Below are 15,725 nucleotides of genomic sequence, written 5' to 3' on the forward strand. Positions count from 1 at the left end.
AATAAAAAAAATAAAAAATAAAAAAATTAAAAAAAAAAAAAAAAAAAAAAAGAATCTGGTTCCTGACCCAGTCCTGGAATCAGAGTACCATCCTCAGTGGGAGCCAGTAGCCCCAAACTACCAGTGATGGGATTCTTCCTACACTCAAAAAACAGACTCATTTCACCCAGAAAGGAGCTGCCGGCAAAGTATTCTCAAGATCAGAGTGAACACTGCAGACCAAATAAAATGAAAGAGCATGTGATTCTTAAACATTTTTAGGACTGAGTTAACAGCAAATTAACTGAAAGTAATCTGAATAGAAAAGCGGATATCTTGAGCTTTACATTGCCAAAAGAAGCAAGGTGTGTGTCTGTGTGTGTGTGGGAGGGAGAGTGTTAAGTGTGTGTTTTCTGCAGAGATTTTAAGATGGGGGCTTCCCAGGTAGCTTTGTGGTAAAAAAAAAAAAAAAAAATCCACCTGCCAATGCAGAAGATGCAGGAGACTCGGGTTCAATCTCTGGGTTAGGAAGATCTCCTGGAGGAAGAAATGGCAATCCACTCCATTATTCTTGCCTGGATAATCCCATGGACAGCGGAGCCTGGCAGGCTACATTCCATGGGGTCGCAAAGAATTAGACACAACTGAGCAACTGCGCATGCCCATGCGTGCACGCATCCACGTTCTATGGCTCCCATGTTAATGGCCCCCATTAACTGGTCCCAGTCACTAGACCAAGCATATTATATGCATTTTCTCATTTAAACTTCACATTAAGCTCATTTGGGTGTTATTTCTGTCCCATTTCACAGATGAGGAAACAGTCCTAGGCAGGAGAAATGTGTGTCCAAACCACATGGCTAAGGGAAGAGTTGGGATTTGAATCCAAGCCTAACTCCAGACACCTCTGTCCTTCTGTCTACTAACACTGGCCTTTTTTTTCTTTTTTTTTTTCCTAAGAGAATTAACTTTTGCCTTAACTTGAGTATTTTTGCCACTAGATATTGGCCTTGGTCAGGTTGGAAGGGTGTGTTGAGATCTTTGTTATGCACGTTGAATGTGGATGAACAGGGTGCACACAATAACATTTACTGAATAAATAACATGCCTGGTTCTGTGTTAGGTAGGAGTTGGAACACAGAAACTCAAACATAAAACAAAGAGGCCACTGCTGCACTAGAGATGTGTGTGGAAACTTCAGGGTGATCTGGATGACCAAGCACTAAATTGTGCTTGGGTGAACTGCTGAGTCTCCTCAGGGAAAGCTCTCTTCGAAATGAGCCTCAAAGCACGATGGTAGCTCACTGCTGAAGGAAAGCAGAGGGGACATGCATTTAAGGCAAAACCTTAGGAAATAAAGGAAAGTCTAAGCATAGCAGATTTGGCTTCCCTATCTCCTGAGAGTCTGAAAGCCACCATCCCATGGCTGGTGTTGGGACTGCTACTGTTGGCTTTAAAAAGCCAGACTGACACCCAGTCTGCTCTTCTGTGGTGTGAAGTGAACTGGCAATACTGAAGCAAGGAACTTGCGGCCTTGCGGGGCCGTAAAATGAATTGAGCACGGATAACAACAGCTTTTCTGTTGGCCTGCGGTGACTCGAATATGCCCAGTCCTGAACATGTTGGTCGGCTATCTTGTATTCTTTGAGAACTGAGAATAAAGGGGTCAGTGAGCATTTAACACGCTAACTGCAATTATAGCACAGCCAATCATATTTGGAACTCAGAAGAAGCTCCCTGTTCCAGATAATGGCTGCTCAAAAACCAAAAAAAACAAAGGGGAAAAAAAGAGGAATAAGAAAGAAACTTGGAAGTGAACCAGCAGGGAGGGAATTGAGGAAGTCATTGCGTGCCTGCTCAGTCTTGTCCGACTCTGTCAGTTTCCAGGCAAGAATACTGGAGTGGGTTGCCATTTCTTCCTCCAGGGGATCTTTCCCGCCCAGGGATGGAACCCATGTCTCCTGTGTCTCTTGCACTGGCAGGCAGATTCTTCACAGCTGAGCCACCAGGGAAGCCCTTGAAGAAGTCATTGCCTAAACTAAAGAATCCTCCATAGTTCATGGACCAGCTCTACCTGCATTTACACAGAGCCTTGTAGAGGAGGCTTTGAAAATCTGGAATTGTACTTAAAGATAAACTTTAAGATATTAAAAAAAAAAAAAAGACTATATGGAAACAAAACTAAAATCAGGTCTCAGAGTCAAGTGAACTGAGCCATAATGTACAGTCAGAATCACTGCACTATAACCTTTGGCAGCAGGTTATGAAGCTGATGTAGCCATCTATAAACTTTTTCTTCCTTTCATTTCTTATGCTCATTCCTTATGTCCCCAAGTCATCTGCAGATTTTTCAAGAATTTTCCTGATCTGTCCATTGAGAGTCCCTGGTCCATTTTGTCAAGTTTTACCTCTTCCTTTAAGCTTTTTTCATTTACACAGGAAAGGAAAGTATTTAGTCATGGCCAACGTAAGTGAAAAGCTTGAAATCCTGACACAACACATTCATAATTAAGGCTTTCTGTTTACCTCATCTCTCAGAATGCCCAGCAACCCCTTACCTCTCTCTCTCTTTTTTTTTTTAACAATGATTTTGTTCCAAAAATAATGCTATTAATTTTTTTTTAAGTAAATCAGATCTTAAACTATAGATGGGGATTTTTCTACTTAGGGAAAATTTTTGCGAAAATATTTTATAAACTTAACAGAATGTTCTATAAATGTTTGTCTCTGTAAAAATTCACTTTTAAATTGTATTTTAAGTGTACTAAAAAATTAGAATACCACTCTCTCTAAACACTTAAAGTTTTGCATGAGCATGTCATAGAATATTCATTGATGATTATCATTAATCTCAAACCTTACAAAGAACTTCATTCCCTCAGAATCAATGCTCCTTTGAATGGATACCTGTATATGTATAGCTGAGTCCCTTCACTGTCCACCTGAAACTATCACAACATTGTTAATAATCTATAGTCCAATATAAAATTAAAAGTTTAATTTAAAAAAAAATCAATGCTCCCTGACAAACATGGCAAAATAATACATGTTTGCAAAATCCTAGAAGAATCAGAAAGTGGAGGCAGGAGATCTCGAACTTGGAGGGGCTTCCTTGTTCACTGAAACCAACTGGTGACAGGATGATTTCTTAAGGCGCTTCTGAAATTCAGGCCAACTAGAATTTTATCTACCTCAGAGACAATTTTTCAAGGTAGTTAAATTTTCAAATGAAATTCTATTTCTTCCCCAAAGTACACTTACTGCAAACAGTACAGTAAAAAAAGGCAATACACACAGATGAAACTGAAATGAATCTGAATTACCAGGGAAGCTCTTGGTGAAGATACAGAACGTGTGACAATTATTATTTTATGAAAAAACTTTAAGAAGTAACCAGAGACAATACCCAGAAGCTCTTCCTGAAGACTACTATAAAGGGAGAAACCTAGCCTAGCAAAGTTAAGAATTATATGAAGTTTATCTACTTCTTTTGTTTTTCACTCACTGCTATTACTCTTTCCCACTTTCTTTGGGAACCAATGTCTTATGTTTCTGCCTGGAGTTCCCCAGAAGGAGCCATTTAGACAAACCATTCGTGGTATTAAAATCTCTGGTGACACAGAACTACCTTGCCCTCCTTCCCACTGCCCTTCAAAGCTTCTCCTTGCACAGCTGTCCCAAGTATTCTGTCTGGAGCAGCATCACCAAGACTGTGGTCCTGAACTGAGAGAGTAACATTGAAATATATACATCACCATATGTAAAATAGATAGCTAATGGGAAACTGCTGTATAACACCAGGAGCTCAACCTGGTGCTCTGTGACAACCTAAAGAGGTGGGATGGGGTGGGAGCTGGCAAGGAGGTTCAACAGGGAAGAAACATATGCACACCCACAGCTGGTTCATGGTCACGTATGGGGGAAACCAACACATCACTGTAAAGCAATTATTCTCCAATTAAAACTAAGCAAACTTTTTCTGAAAAGAGTATTGTCCTCAAAACAGCAGCATTAGCATCACCTTGGAGTTTGTTAGAAATGCAAATTCTCAAGGTAATGAAATAGGTCCCTCAAAGAGATCTGCACTCCTCAGTCACTGTAGATCATTCACAACCGTCAAGACATGTGGAAAAAACCCACATATCTGCCAATGGATGAATGGATAAAGAAACTGTGGTTTAAATAAACAATGGAGTATCACTCAACCTTTAAAAAGATCATACCATTTGCAACAACGTGGATGAATCTGGAGGACAGCATGCTAAGTGAAATAAGGTACAGATACAGAACCAAAAAAAATAAAGAAAACCTGCACATCCTCTCTTACATGTGTAATCTGTAAAAGTCAAATACACAGAAGCAGAGAGTAGGATGGCGGTTACCAAGGGCAGGGCAGTGGGGGAAATGAGGAGATGTTAAAGTGTACAAAGTTGAAGTTCTGTGGGCTGAGTGAGTCCAGGGATCTAAAGGCAGCATGACCACTATAGTTAGTAATTGTTTTTGAAAATTTCAATAGAGCTGTATTTTTAGGGCTTCACACAATTTAAGTAACAAAATTAGTAATTTCCAGTAAAGCGGAACAGAAAGTAAAAGAAAAACATTCCTCAACACTGTAGATCATTTTCTAATACTGTGTGAGTGAGTGTAGATTTGTCCTTCAGTATACATCAGGGTTTGGTTTCAGGAGCCCCAACAGATACCAAAATCCAAGAAAAAACATACTGTGCTGAATATTGGAAATTTGCCTAGAAAGTTCAGGTGCTCTCACCACAAAGGAAAAAAGGTTAACAGTATACAGAGATGGATAATGTTAATTAGCTTGATTGTAGTAATCTTTCACTACATATCCATACATCAAATCATCATATTGTTCTCATAAAATATACACAATTTGTATTTTAAAATAATTCCTCAAAAAATGAAAATTGTCAAGCTCCACCTTAGAATCAGGGGCTAAGGCACTGTTTTAATAAGCTTTTCATGTGGTTCTTACATTAAAGTTTGAAGATGACTGACTTAGAGAAGGGCTTCCCTGATAGCTCGGTTGGTAAAGAATCCACCTGCAATGGAGGAGACTCCGGCTTGATTCCTGGGTCGGGAAGATCCGCTGGCAAAGGGATAGGCTACCCACTCTAGTATTCTTGGGTTTCCCTTGTGACTCAGCTGGTAAAGAATCCATCTGCAATGCGGGAGACCTGGGTTCGATCCCTGGGTTGGGAAGATCCCCTGAAGAAGGGAAAGGCTACCCACTCCAGTATTCTGGCCTGGAGAATTTCATGGCCTGTATAGTCCATGGGGTCACAAAGAGTCAGGCACAACTGAGTGACTTTCACTTTCAGGCTTCCCTGATAGCTCAGTTGGTAAAGAATCTGCCTGCAATACAGGAGACCCCAGTCTGATTCCTAGCTCGGGAAGATCCACTGGAGAAGAGATAGGCTACCCACTCCAGTATTCTTGGGCTTCCCTTGTGGCTTAGCTGGTAAAGAATTTGAGAAACCATTGGAGAGAGAATTTCAGCAGTGAAGGAGATGGGAAGAGCTGGAGCTCTCCCTCCATGACCCTTCCCAACAAAGAGCTTCTGGTCCAAAGCACTTCCACCCACCAACTATAAGCCAATCACTGACACAAGACATGCAAAATGGAAACACTGGGAAGTGGTCTAACATCTTATTGAATAACTTCCCTACACTTTGGATGTGAAGATTCAAAATTAATGACTCAAGGATATTGGGAATGAACAGTACATTTCACTTAATTCTCCACGTCTCCAGAGAGAGGTTAATTGGGACCGATAGATTGGAAGAGATTACTTAACGAGTTGATTAATGTTCTGAGAAAGGAGGGGCCCCAACTGGACACATTCTGCTGATTTCTAAAAAAGAGGATTTAATTAAAATCAATTGCTTAACCCTACTGTAAACAAGTGGGATCAATCTCTGCTGTGGGGAGTCTCATCAGTGTGCAAGAAGGAAGAAATGAGGCCATAGTCAGCAGGACTGCAGAGAGATTCAGTATTTGCCAAAAGACTATTTATCACCTGCAGGAATGTCAGTGCATAGAAGGAAAAATCAAATATCAATTTCAGCCAAGAATAGATTTTCCTGTAAGTGGAAAAGGGGAACACCCAGCCCCGAGTCATCCAGAGTTAAGTAAATTATTCTCCTGGGTTAAATTGCTGTCAGGCTATACTCTATAACATGAACGTTTGCTATGCCTTTTCAACAATGTGCACACACCTCATCGTGTGTCTGTGGAAACATATGGGTGGGCTGGCATTGCTGAGTTTAGATCAGTACAGTGAAAGCATCATTATTCAGCAGCAGACTCTTGGCACTGTTGAGTCCCCAGGGGCTTTCTTTGCAGGGCCCAGGTCTGTACCCCACACTCCCACTCCCTCCACCATGGCCTCAGGCCACCTCCCACTCTCCCAGTCAAGGCCCAGAACCCCCATTACTCCAGTTCGAAGGCCTTGTCTAGGTTCACCCTGCTTCCCCAGGTTTCAGTTACTCCTGCTCCAGCTCTGAGAAAATTCTCCTGTCTGGTAGAGAAACTGACCTGCATCTGAGAAGTGAGGAAGCTAGGAGACTTGCAAAGGGAGACTAAGCGGGGTGAAGAACATAGGAGCTCAAAGCCATTAATAAACCCAGGCAGGCCGGGCCTGGGGTGAGAGGCCAAAGAATGCTCCCCCACCCACCCAGAGATGCCCATAGCCTAGCCTCAGAACCTGTGAATACGTTAGCTTTCATGGCAAAGGGGAATAAGGCTGCTGATGCAGTGAGGTTTGCTGACTTAGAGGTTAACCTGGATTATCTGAGTGGGATCCATCTAATCACATGAGTCCTTAAAAGTGGAAGGAGAGAGAAAAAAATGCAAGGTGGGTAGGTCATGACCAACTGCTGCTGGTGCTGAAGTTGGAAGAAGGGGAGTGTGGAGAAGACTCTAGAAGCCGGAAAGGGAAAGAAATGGATTCTCCCCAGAGCCTTCGAAATGAAGGCAGCCGTGCTGATCCCTTGATCTTAGCCCAGTGAGACCCAAGAGCTTTCTGACCTACAGAACTATGAGGTATTAAATGTGTGTTGCTTTAAGCCAGTTGGTGTGTGGTCATTTGTTATAGCAGTGATAGGACACTCATATGGTCAGCAAGGGCTGAGTGGTCAGCCTCCTGACCTCAGAGTACTCTGTGGGCCTTGCAGGACCTGCTCCAGACGGTGTCTCAGGGCATAGCCAGTGCCTGTGCAGTGGGAGAAGTGGGCAGGAAGCCAGAAAGTAAAAAGACAGGTGGTTTCTAACCATTAATTTACCACTGAAGTTTCACAAATGCGAAAATGGTGGAAATTCTAAGAAATAAGGTGAGCACCCATATTATGAATTGTATAAAACAGATTTACTTTGCATCTTTTAGAAAATGAAGCTGCGTACATTTGATTGACTGTCTGAAACAATCTTGACAAAGCCATGGGCTTCCCTTGTGGCCCAGCTGGTAAAGAATCCACCCACAATGTGGGAGACCTGGGTTTGATTCCTGAGTTGGGAAGATCCCCTGGAGAAGGGAAAGGCTACCCACTCCAGTATTCTGGCCTGGAGAATTCCATGGACTGTATAGTCCATGGGGTTGCAAAGAGTTGGACATGACTGAGAGACTTTCAGTTTCACTTTTACTGACAAAGCCATCTTATTTTCAGAGAATGTCGCAAAACGTTATGGGGCTAGTGAAATTGTTTTTAGTGTCAAAAGAAAAACTGCAGCCTGGTATTTAATATTTAACAAACTCCTTATTTTGTTAGAAACATTTTAACTTTAATACTAATTATATGTCCTTCAGTATCTAATATATATAGTATTCAAATTTTTTAGATTTGTGTAAATCCACACTTAGTCACCTTCCTGCATGATAGAATTAATACAGACTCTTTAAAAGGGGCAGATGTTGTATTGGAAGATGTAAATAAAATAGATGGGTGATTTTTAGTGGACTTTAGTAGAAGAAGTTCAAGCATTCTCCACCACATTCCATCCCCATCAGCCCTGGTGAAAAGGAGATTTTGTTAGGCCATGTGTTTGGCCTCCAAGGTCAATGCCATACTTCCCCAGAGCTGCTGGTTAAGAGCCTCGCCTCTCACTCATCTGAGCTGAAGGGTGCGTGTGCCCTGCCTACACTGCAGCCAGGCCATGTCAGTCCTGGATCAAATATGGGGACCAAACAGGGCTCTCTTGCCATTTCATTCTCTCTGGGTACCAGTCCCCCTGGAGTGGGGGGCAATGTCAGGCTGGCTTTCTTCTGTGTGGCCAAACACATCTTACCAGGGAGCTCTGCACTGGGTCTTGGGTCCAAAGGCCGGTTAACAATCAGGTATTAGCAGGGTATATTAGTCAGAGTTCTCTAGAAAAATAGAACCAATCTATATATACTTGAAATTTTAATACAGGAATTGGCTCACAGGGTCACAGATACCGATAAGTCCCATGACCTGCCATCTGCAGACTGGAGAACCAAGAAGGCTGAAGGTACCATTCAGTTCAAGTCTGAAGGCCTGAGACCCGGGAGCCCGAGTGTCCAAGGCCAGGAGAGGATGCAGAGTGAATTCACCCTCCCCGACTCCATGTCCTATGGGGCCCTCAGTAAACTGGGTGACGCACATTGGAGTGGACCACCTGCTTTACCCGGGCCACCAATTCAAATGCTAATTTCTTCCAGAAACATCCTCCCAGACACGCCCCAGAAGTGTTTTACACCTATCTGGGCATCCCTTAGCCCAGTCAAGCTGACACATAAAGTTGCCTGGAATTGTGCTCCAATACCCTCTGGAAGTCATATGAAGGGGAACAGTGGACAGGGAGGTATAGACTGACTCAGGGGAGTCCTGAGATGACAACCAGCTGCCGGAAGACATCCAACCCGCCCCTCGAACTATAATATCCAAAAAAGAGGGAAACAGGAAAGATGTCCGGAGAGAAAAAGAGACAAAGGGAAGGAGAAAGAGGGAAGTCTCTCTCTCATGCCCACCATGGGAGTCTCACACAGTCTAAACTGCCTTCCAGACCCACAGGAGGACACCCAGGACCGCCCCTCGACGCGTCAGAGCAAGGGTGGGCACACACATGAGGAGGAGGAGACGCCTGGGGACTGCCTGCCAGCACCTTTTCCTTTTTAACCATTTCCTCAAACAGCTTTTGAAACATCAGTAATTCCAATTCAAAGTTCAACGTGGCAAAATGCGGGCAATGCAAAGAACCCTGTGCCCAGAATTTTAACATGCATTTTCCCTAAGCAAATGAGCACCAGGAAAAGAGCTTTTCTTTTTTTTCCCTTGCTTGGAGACACTGAAGATCTCCACTGGAGTGAAGTCATGGGCTATCAGCCCTGCCCGTGCTCTGGAATATTGATTTGCTGGAAAACTGCAGCTTTCAAAGTGGAAGCCTGGCTTTAAGCAGGTAATGGGAAGCACTACTAATATATTCTGAGGTTTTGCAACACAGTTTAAAGATGTGTCACATCTATTAGATGGTGCATGATCAAGTGTCAGTTAATTTTGCAAAATTTCTAGAAGTGAGGAGGGATGGGGCTATTTTATGATTTATCACACTATGAGTACAACAACTCGGATCTATGTGTGTATGTTTTCAGGGCTCGGGTGTTTGTTAAGGACTGCTCCTTTCCATGTGTAAAAGTCTTATCTCATGTCAGGAAGTTCGCCTAAATGTCTAACCACAACCTTTGCAAATGTGGGCTTCCCTGATAGCTCAGTTGGTAAAGAACCCGCCTGCAATGCAGGAGACCCCGGTTAGATTCCTGGGTTGGGAAGATCCCCCGGAGAAGAGAAAGGCTACCCACTCCAGTATTCTGGCCTGGATAATTCTGTGGACTGTATAGTTCATGCAGTCGCAAAGAGTCGGACATGACTGAGCGACTTTCACTTCACTTCACACCTCACCAAGCCCGTAGAAGACTTCTGCTGCATTTCAATAGAGGCAAGCATTTATTATCATTGATTACTTGTCTTTTAATTTGACATTTAATATTGCTCCTTGTCTCCAAGGCATTATAAGACATGCATTTGTTTCCTTTTCACTCTAAGTTAACATTATGCCTTTCTTCCAAGATCATCATTCTTAATCTCCTTTAAACACTTCATAAAAGCCAATAGCCATCTTTAGCCTCTCTGCCTAAAGTATTTCCAATAGCAATTGCAGATTGTCGTGTAGTTGAACTTTGCTCCTCAATGATATCAGTCTTAGTGAGGCTTGCGGTCCTTGGGACCCAGAACCTCATCTTTTTATACATTCTGCAAAGTGTCTTGTGAACTTAGAGCCTCAATAAATTACATACGGCCACAGTGGTGATCACTTTCCATCTCCACCCTTGGGACTGAGGTCATCTATATTTTATCGGCACCTCTTTTAACTAGGTCCATTAATTTTGCAGAAAGCATTCTGAGTGTAAATCAGCTCCTGTATGGTATGATCTGCCAACTTTTCAGTCTGTCTTTTTCACAAAGGCGCCAACAGGACCCAACTTATGGCATCCTTAAGTAATACAAGGATTGGAGGCTGTTTTCATACAGGAGCTGGAAAGCCTTTGTGGATCACCTCTACGCAAGAGTGAGCTTTACCTGGGCTCCAAAGCCTGGGAGGTGGAACTCATGCTAGAAGAGTGTAGTGGGGTTCCTGAAGAGCAGGCCACCTGGAGGACATCTTCCTGTGGGCAGCATGGGCTGATGCCCCCCACGGAACACTTCTATTTGACCAGGGTTTAGCCTGGGCAGACACGCAGCAGATAGAAGGTGGGAACCTTAAGGGTCCCAGCAGATGACCCTGGAGCTCAGTTCTTGGATATGGATGAACTGACCCCAGATTTGGAGCTGGGGCCTCCTGGTCTTGGGTCACTCTTCCAAATCCTGAGCACTTCATCAAAGTCAACTCCCCTGACTTAAACTTACCTTCAGAGTCCTAGTGAGACGCTCCTGGCTCAACAGTCAGATAGCTTCTTGCCTCTGCTGAGCCTCCACATGCCACCTGTGTGGACAGGTAACAGCACCAGCCTCATCAGGACATTAGGACCGTGATAGCAACACACAGAGAACTCACAGCGCAGATGCACCCAACGTGGGTGACTTCTCTGTATTCTGCCATCTTTATTCTTATGGCTTCTGACTCCTGCTGCTGCAAGTCTTCAACAGTTGGAAGACTGAGTCAGTCCTGAGGGTCTGTATACCTGTGAAAGACAAACAGCTGGGCCCAGCCAGAAATCTCCCCATTCCGGGAACCAAACTGGCCCTTCTGCCATGCCTGCCTCAAGCAGAGCCGGTGACTCCTTCTTCTTGTCACCTGGAAGTCTTCTGTGACAAAGTCTGTGAGCTAAGTCTCACAGCCCTTGAGGGACCACTTTTCCTTGAATAACCAAGTGGTAATAACCAGAGGACCCTCCCACACCACTACCAAAAGCCCCTCCATCAGCATTCCCGAGAGCACCCAGGAACTGTGTGCAGGGCCCATAGCTCCACTCTGCCCCAGTTTTTCATGGTCACACCTGGCTGCCTCTTAGCTGCTTTGCCCTGCTTGCTTAATGCTCAGTCATGTCTGACTCTTAGTGACCTGTTGGACTGTAGCCCATCAGACTCCTCTGAGTATGAGATTTTTCAGGCAAGAATACTGGAGTGGGTTGCCGTCTCCTTCTCCAGGGCATCTTCCCAACCCAGGGATCGAACCTGAGTTTCCTGTGTCTCTGGCATTGCAGGCGGATTCTTTACCCACTGAGCCATCGGGGAAGCCCACCTGCTTCACCATCCTATCCTAACTCTCTTTTTAATCTGCCCAGTCTGCACCTGTGAGCACAGCCTTAGAATCAGCAGACCCAGAGCTGTTGCCAATGTTTAAGAAGTCGTGTTACAGCCCAAATGTTTCATGGGGCCTCCTTATGGGCTCCTTTCCCTAAGCCCCAAGACAGCTGCCAGGTTGCTGGGGTTTACTCAGAATTCCCACACAAAGCCTCCATGGTCACCTCCCTTTATCAAGTGATAAAATCTCTGCAGCCACCCCCAACCTCCATGGAGCCGTTGTCCTTGTACAAAGGGTGCCTTGTGGCCTGTCCCAGACTCGGCTCGTGGCTTCGTCAAGCAGTCATTTCCCCCAAAGTGGGGAGCCCTGAGCCCTCATCAGGCCTCCATCTCTGGCAACACAAGGAATGCAAATGCTTTGAATATCTTTTCCTTCAAGGTTGCAAGACTCTTTTGTCCAACAGGGGAGTAAGGCATCCCCAGCTGTCCAGGGCCAGTGCTTGAATTCCAGCTCGTGGAAGCGACTCACCAAACAGGTCTCCCAAAACAAAGGGGCATCTTCCCCAAAGACAGCTTTGTTTCTATCACAGATTAAAGAAACTTCTGAAGTTTTCAAAATAGCATTTCTCCTGGTCCCAAACATTCACAGATCCCATTCTTTTATAATCTGTTCTAATGTTCTGCTTCCTACTATGCAGGATTTTGAACGTTTTATAACCTACGACTCCTGCATGCTTTCCCACGGTCTTGTAGAACCAAGATCCTGTAGAACTTCACTTTCTATAGACTGTATTTAAACTGGCATTTTGGAGTATTTTTTTTATCCACATGTTCCTCCCCAGAGCTTCACCGGCCCTCCTGGCACCCACTCCTTACTCCACCCTGGAGGATGGGAGTCAGTTATATTAGCTATGAGCTCCTCCGAGGTGAGGATACAGTCCCACGGGCTCTGTTCCCCAAGGGTGGTGCATCCACTCCTGAATATTTGTTCACATCATTCATCTCTGTGTTTCTTTCTCTTCCCACTGTCCCCACCTGAGTTGAATCCACCTTCTCAGCTCATCGACTCACAGTAGCTTCCTCAATAGTCTCCTGGCCTCTGTTTCTGCTCCTCCCCAATCTGGGGTCCACACCTGGGGTGAAGCAAGATTTATAAAATGTAGATCTGACTATGTCACTCCTCAGCTTCTATGCTGCTGTGGGCTTGCAGGACAGTCCAAATGACTCTCAGGACCTTGCCTGTCCTGGCTGCCGCCTACACCCACTGCTGTTACTTCTCACCAGCACCCTCGCCCCCTCTCCTTCCCACTCTATGCTCAGCCATGCTGAACCTGTTTTAGTCCTCAGGTTTGCCATCCTCTCTCATGTCCCATCCTCTGACATGCTAGTCCCAATATCTGACCTGTGACAACTTCTCAATACCCATGTGGTAAATTTGTTGTGTTAGTCGCTTCAGTCATGTCCAGCTCTTTGCAACCCCATGGACTGTAGCCCACCAGGCTCCTCTGTCCATGGAATTCTCTAGGCAAGAATACTGGAGTGGTTTGCCATTCCCTTCTCCAAGGCATCTTCCCATCCCAGGGACCGAACCTGGTCTCCTTCATTGCAGGCAGATTCTTTACCATCTGAGTCACCAGGGAAACCCATGTGGTAAATACCCCAATCAATCAACTAATTACTGGGCTACTCAATGCCCATTCCTAGCCTGCCTGACACATGCATAGCTTCTCTGTCAATGTTCGAAGGAAAAGAAGAGAGGTGAGATGAGGAAAGAGAGGGACAGAGGAAGGGACTAGAAGACAGGTTGTACACCTCCCGATGAGAGGCCACAGAGATCAGGTGCCCAATCCATAGATCTCAGGGGGTCGAAGCACAGGGTTAGGAAAGGGCAAAGCCAGGGAGACAACAGGTGTCATCACTGGGGGTCTTGAGACCGTGGCCAGTCCCACTGAGGCGGGTCCTCGTGACAGATCTCAACAAACCTAAGTCCCAGATGGTCCAGGGTGGCCAAGAGAGTCCTGCCGCCCTAGGTCCGCTTATCCACGTGTTGTCCATCCAGCAGAAGGGCCCTCGCAGTGGAAGGATGGAGTGGAACCAGAACTGGACAAATCCTTGACTCAGTACATAGGCTTGACTTTCACCCCCAGAACTACAACAAGGTCTCATCAGTCGGCCCTTCTACCAGGGGTTCAAAGTCATTCTGGCCCATTTTGACCTCATTCTGATATGAAAACACCTAGGCAGAGAAAACAAAATCTGGATGGGTATCTTAAGTCCTGTGCTTTATAACCAACCATGAGGCAATTACATAGTCGTGTTATTATACAGAAAACCAGTATGCCAACTCTGTGAGCAGCAGCAAATTTTGTTTTCCTCCTAGAAAATGAATTTTCTCCTGCCTAGTAGTACACTTGATTTCTGTGCAGCAGTGTAGCTTTTAGAGATTCAGTCTGCATACATTTATACTCCCACGGAACTACAACCTACAAGGGAAGACAGAAATGTAAAGAATATATTAATAAGTTATCAGTGGGATAACACAGGGTCTATCCCATAGCAGGCACTCAATTAAAAATTAGCTGCAGGTGAATGAATGAATGGGTACTACAGCAAAGGTGGAATATAGGATCCAGTGGGGCAACAGGAAAAGGCACAATTCATACTTGAAAGGAAAAGTTAAGTCATAGAAGAGAAGTAAGATGCACCTGGTTGTTATTTTAGGAATTTGGTACATGAGGGTCTAACTATTAAAGTGCTTATTGGAAAAAACTTGGATTTTTGAAAAAAGCTTAAAGAAGAAGACAAAATGTGTCAACAATTTAGGTAGCAAATGAAATTTGAGTAGATGTGGAGGAAGTGGCTGAACAGGGATGGAAATGAAGGCAGTAAGCAAATTAGCCAGGGCTGGGCTAGTGGGTGAAGGGAAGGCATAGGGGTTGTTCCCGGAATGAATGAGAAATTCAGTTGGCTGTACCATGGAGGCTCTAATCAAAGATATATTGTTGAGACTTCAAAAATATCCAGGACTTCTGACTGATTCTTCAGAGAGAAAGAGGGGGTAAAGGGGTACTAATGATTGATACTGCCCAACTCTCGTCCTAGAGAGTTTGTGTTGGCCTGGAGAGTGTGTGGAAGGCAGTGGTAGGCAGAATAATGTCCCTTCCCCTTCCCCTGCCAAAGATTTCTATGTTCTGATTCCAGGAACCTATGAATATGTTACCTATATAATCATAGGGACTTAGCAGGTGTAATTAAATTGAAAATTTTAAGATGGGGAGATTATGCTGGATTATCCCGGTGAACCCAACGTAACCACAGAGTCCTTATCAGGGAAAGCGGGGAGGCAGGAGAGTCAGAAAAGTATGTGACAATAGAAGACAGCATTCAGAGAGAGATCTGAAGATGTTACGCAACTGTCTTTGAAGATGGGGGAAGGGGCCATGAACCAAGGAATGCCAGCAGCCCTTAGAAGCTTGGAAAGGGAACAGATTCTCCCCAAGAACCTCCAGACAGGAATCAGCCCTGGTGACACCTTGCTCTTAGCCCATTGAGACCCACACAAGAGTTAGAATTACAAGGTAAGAATTTATCAGGTTGTATCATGCTTGTAAGTTTGTGGCAATTTACCACAGTAGCCATGCGAACCAATGCAGCATGCCTTTGTTTTATAAGATGATCCCCACATTGCAAGACACACTGCCTCCATGGCTCCTGCCTGGTGGGTTGGGGGGTGCCCCACAGTCATGTGACAGTCAGAAACACCCTCGCATTTTCAAACATTCACTGTGGGTGAGGGAGCATCCAGCCCATTTGAATACAACTGCCCAGAGAACAGAACAGGCAAGTCTTTCTTTTCTGCCTCAACCCCTCAAGCTTTCATCACGCTTGCCATTTCCTCTCACTCAGTGCCAATCCATCAGATTAAAAGGCTTCTAAAACGTACTGAAATTGAGCGAACTGGGGCTTGGTAAC

The 15,725-nt window shown here is 44.6% G+C and overlaps 1 protein-coding gene across 1 annotated transcript in view; it reads right to left on the reverse strand.

The window, feature by feature from the left end:
- The window catches only part of PLPP4 (phospholipid phosphatase 4), a 438,966-nt gene that overhangs the window by 281,547 nt on the left and 141,694 nt on the right, over positions 1-15,725 (reverse strand). The window contains exons 6-7 of the mRNA XM_081535748.1: positions 12,789-12,886; positions 10,917-11,191 (exon numbers count right to left, since the gene is read on the reverse strand). The gene's annotated coding sequence lies outside the window, so the exon portion shown is untranslated. The remainder of the gene's footprint in view (positions 1-10,916; positions 11,192-12,788; positions 12,887-15,725) is intronic.

Source organism: Giraffa tippelskirchi, chromosome 2, assembly GCF_054371585.1.
Source record: "Giraffa tippelskirchi isolate mGirTip1 chromosome 2, T2T-mGirTip1v1.2.pri, whole genome shotgun sequence".
NCBI lineage: Eukaryota > Metazoa > Chordata > Mammalia > Artiodactyla > Giraffidae > Giraffa > Giraffa tippelskirchi.